Source organism: Poecilia formosa, unplaced genomic scaffold (assembly GCF_000485575.1).
Source record: "Poecilia formosa unplaced genomic scaffold, Poecilia_formosa-5.1.2 Scaffold19, whole genome shotgun sequence".
NCBI classification, from domain to species: Eukaryota; Metazoa; Chordata; class Actinopteri; order Cyprinodontiformes; family Poeciliidae; genus Poecilia; species Poecilia formosa.
Genome location: NW_006799958.1, coordinates 2,431,639 through 2,436,341, shown reverse-complemented (window position 1 = coordinate 2,436,341; position 4,703 = coordinate 2,431,639). Strand labels below are relative to the sequence as shown.

General features: G+C 37.4%; 2 long non-coding RNA genes across 2 annotated transcripts; one reads left to right on the top strand and one right to left on the bottom strand.

Annotated features, from left to right (window-relative positions):
* Positions 1-948: 948 nt before the first annotated feature.
* On the top strand, positions 949-4,451 carry LOC107835713 (uncharacterized). Its single transcript, XR_001661523.1, has 3 exons — positions 949-1,243; positions 4,128-4,131; positions 4,441-4,451. It is a non-coding gene; the product is annotated as an uncharacterized LOC107835713 (long non-coding RNA).
* Positions 2,501-3,451, bottom strand: LOC107835712 (uncharacterized). Its single transcript, XR_001661522.1, has 2 exons — positions 3,363-3,451; positions 2,501-2,901 (listed from the first exon to the last, which is right to left on the bottom strand). It is a non-coding gene; the product is annotated as an uncharacterized LOC107835712 (long non-coding RNA).
* Positions 4,452-4,703: the final 252 nt, after the last annotated feature.

Genomic DNA, 4,703 nt, shown 5'->3' with positions numbered 1-4,703 from the left:
TATTAAGTGATCACAATTACATTTTCATCATAAATTAACGTAAAATAAATTTTTAAAAAGTACAAGCGTATCCGTTCGGCTGACCAACAGGGGCTCCTTGACTCATATGGTTCATATCAACATCATAATCATAAACCTTCACCCTACATCCCACTCCCGTCACCACCACCTCTGTTCGGTTTCTCTTATTTCTAATTTGTTTGTTTTACTTGCAATTTTTTGCTGTACAAAGTGTTTAAAATATTATTTGTATTATATGATGTTAGTATGGTAATGTTCTTTATTAAGGAAGAAGAAAATTTATTTTTGTTACCGGTCTGTTTCATAATTCTTTTCTAAATTGGTATTGTAAGATATCTATGCAAGAACTGTTAAGTGGAGCATTTTTATTTAAGAATGTAATATGTGTAATAAATGGTAGACTCTGGTTATGACTCCTAGAGGTGTGTTTGTTTTAATTATAAGGCGCTCAGATTTAAAAAAACAAAACAAAAACAAAAAAAACAAAAAAACATCTCAGTCTTTATAGTTTGTTCTAGAGCTGCAACCTCTGAACTCTGGATTGGGAAGATTACTCCCAGAGAATATTAATCCCAGCTTGGAACAGCTGAGATTCCTGAGTTAAGTTTTAATTCAATATGGCTGCCACATATGAAAGTTGTACTCATGACTTGTATTTTGTTTAATCAGTCACACAGAAAGTGATGTTTTGAATATGTTATTTTGGTACTGAATAAAACGTAGATGAGCATGATGCTAAAAGCTTCCATTGCTAACATTAGTTAGCCTGATCCCACAGCACAACAGTTCGCGACTTTGCAACCAAACACAGTTAAAATCAGGGGGTTGTTCCCGCATTTGACCTCCAATATATAATGCACATGTAATGCGGCGCTGTAACAAACAAGTTGTCTTTAACAAGACAATTCTTATCAGTAAATAAAAAGACACGTATGCAGACTTATGTAAATAGTCGCTATTTAGTTGTAGTAAGTCAGTTTCAGTACGTTCCAAAAACAAACAAAACTCTGGTTACGTCAAAAACAGAACTGTATTCACACGTAATGTTTTATGTTTCACTGTTTGTATATATATGTTGTCAACATTATGCTGTACTATTTTAAATTATTCCTTCAATTTTTATTAGTTTTAAGGTGTACTGTTTAAAAAGCCCATCTAGGGACAAGTGCTGCGAATTAGCTGTTGCTATTGCACTGTGACACAAACATGGGACTGCTGCTTTGTTCAGTTTTTTTTTATGCCGATGTGTGCCTATCAAATAAACTTAAACTAAATGACCACATGCTTTATGAAAAATAATAATTTAGAATCTTTTCAATCACACATCCCAGATGATTTGCGCTTGACTCACCCTACGGTTACAACAAGCGACAAAATGGCGCTGAAAGACGATAAACGGAAGCCAAAAGCGGGAGAAGTTACACTGCTTACTTACATAATGGTTTTAAAAAAAAAGTAGTAAAACCTTAGCTAAGATACGTCAGCTATACTTTGGTCTCAAGCCTCTCAAGTCGGGTCGGCTCGAGGTCAAACACAATGCATTTGGGGTCGGGTTGGTATTTTTAAGCCCGATCTAACTCTAGTTGGGAGTTTGAAGAATTTGGGTAATTTTGCTTCACTTGGATGTGACCTCTGAATAAAACCATGAATTATGTTGTCTGTAGGAAAATCCTAAAGGAGAAAATCCAGCCATCTTTGTTTGACCCTGAGCTGAACGTTAATGTAACTATACAGCAACAGGACAAACCACATCAAATTAACAAGTCCACCTCTGAATGATAAAAACAACATATTTTGTAGTTTTCTTGTCAAAGTCTGGGCTTAAGCATGGTGTGCAGGCTCAAAAATCCTCCAAAGTGGCAAAATTCAATCAATTCCCCAAAGAAACGAGGGCTGTAACTCCTGCACACCAGACGCAAAAGGTGCAATTTGCAGTTTTTCCTTCTCTCACTGGGTCAGGTTGTTTTGGATATCTTTCTCTCCCTTTTATAAATAAAAATATAATTGGAACACTGCACTTTGTGTTTGCTTACTTTATTTTTCTTTGCTATTTAAATTTGCTTTATGGTCTGAAACACCCGAGTGTGAAAAAGAAGAAGAAATCTATTAGGAGGCAAAAACATTTTCACAGCTCTGGATGTGGAATTGGTTTTATTAACCTCAATGTAGCATTGCATTGGGACTCTTTTTTTTCTTCTTTTTTTGCAACTTTTGCTTTTATTCACATTTGCATTTGGTTTGAGACATATTTACTTTCATCATTAATCAGTGTTTGGTTAAATGTAGCCAGAAAAAAACAACATTGTAAGGAAACGACGACTTGGTACTCCACAAAATAACCTTCTTGTTCATCACGCTTTCCTATAAATTTACCTGAACATCATGCTGCTGCAGTAGTTGAACAAGCAGCAATTAAAGTCTCTAAATAAATCAGACACGCACAATATCCTCGGGGATGGGATTCCTCTTTGTTCGTCTCAGTGTGCTTTCTAAACAGTCACAGTCTTAACAACTCCAAATTGGATTTAAACAAGGAAGGAAAACCCATTACTTTCCTAAAAATCCAATTAGACTTTTTTTTGAGTGCACGTTTTGGATAATTTACCTCCACTTTAAAATATGGCTTTTGCTCTGCACAGTTTTAGATTTTCATCTTTTAAACGAAAAAAAAAAAAGTTCATGTCCTTGTGAGAGACGACAAAATCAGCCCATGGTTAAAAAAATCAAATCAAATCTTCTGGATCAGGACTGAAATCACCGTTGTGTGGTCAACCAGAGGTAATAATGAGTTGGACGGGGTTCTGATTGCTCCTCAGTTCCGGCCGTTTACGGCAGATGGATCCGTCCTGTCCGCCAGAAGGCGAAGAGCGCAGCCACGTACTGTGGGGAGAAGCCGCTTCACACGAGAGCAGGTCATATTCTCCACACTGGTGGTAAATTATGTCTTTATTACAAATTAATCCGGCCTCATGAATATATATGGCTCCCCCCTCCCTCGAAAATGGCTTCGCAGTCTTTAATTAGCGCTTACTTGTCATTCAGCGAGTTGACACACAAACCAGTGTCACGCAGACTAGATGAGACAATCAAATAACTGATGGCTAATTGGGGATCAATTAAGCAGATGATGGGAGCTCATATATAGTTTATGGTGTGTAAGTTTGTTCTCGTATGGGAGGGAAAAAAAAGCTAATTAATTAATTTAGAGAGGCAGAACTGTTTTTATCTGGAAGGACGGAACTGATAGCCTGATTTAGTAGGCCTGTGTGAAGCCTGTCTGTAAATTCTAACTTAGCATCTTTTTTTTTTTTTATACATTTGCTTATGTTTTCTTTGCTTACCAGGCATTTTAAGATGAAGACATCTCAGCAAAGCCAGCACAGAGGATTATTATCGTTTCCCCAGCAGCGGGTTGCATTGGCTCGACGACGACGGAAACCCACAAAGCTGGTTAGTGCAGCCTCGTGGAAGTTTGCACACTTATTCAGCGGCAGAAAGGCAGGCGAGTGAGCTCTTTATAATCTTATTCGGCAAGCATTAGTGTGTGGCGTTGTTGGCGAGTGTTTACGGGAAAGTGGCAGCCATCAGCTTTCTTTAACAACACGACAAAACAGAAGCGCGGCGCATCTTCCCCCCACCGACGCTTATCTCCGAGAAGGACCACATCAGCTAATTGTGAGATGTGGTCTGCATAATCGCATTGTGGCGCGAAAGGGAAAACTATCCCGACGACATCTGGTCAAAAAGCAGATGCAGCTCTAAAGTTGTTCCTGATGGCAGGGGGGAGGAGGAGAGGAAATCAGCACAGTGTAGCTAATTTAATGTAAATTAAAAGCTGCTGATGTTTTGCTTACTTTTGTCCTGAGAAGTACATTTAAAGCACGGGCTGTTTTTATCCTCAAACAGCACGGCCGTGGTCCTTTTGATGTAATTTTGCATACAAAGCTCATGTTGCAGCCATGGTTCACTGAGTTCATTTTTGATCTGAGTATCCAGATCAAAATGTTTTTTTTTTTACGCTTTGAAAAGTAATTTCTCCCATCTATTGAAGCAGAAAATGAGAAAGCCTTAAGTTGTCAATTTTCAAGAGATCCCCAGACATTTAGTCTAGTTTCTTGTCATTTCCTGGAGAAATCTTTTCTTTTGTAAAGTCGCAAACCTACCAAGACGTGGTTGTCGACTGAAAATGACAAGTCGAGAAAGGAAAACGTTAATCAGAGACGCAGCCAGGGCACTCCATGATAATATTGCCAGTCTTCATGGAAGATTGACAATAATACTAATAAAAAAAAAAAGCATAAAAAAGTCTTATTTGAGGTTGCCAGAAGCCAGCAGTCGTGTGGAAGGAAGTATGTGTTCTGGTCAGGTGAGACAAAAATTTAAGTTTTTGGTCAACAATGAAAAATGTTATTTAAGTAGGACAAAAAATACTTTAGTTTTCTCTTTCCCAATCACATGCTGTTTTGTGTTCATCTTCCACATACGACTGTAGTTTGTGGCGTAGTGTAACAAAATGAGAGTAAACTTAAAGGCAGTCAGTTTGATTTGATATTTTCATCTTTCATGCGATTGTCTAGCTCTATTAAAAGCAGAAACCTTTTTTTATTGTGATTTCAAAATATTTTGGAATTACCATGAGATAGCAAGTTTTTCAATAATATTTAAAGAAAATATTGTAAGAA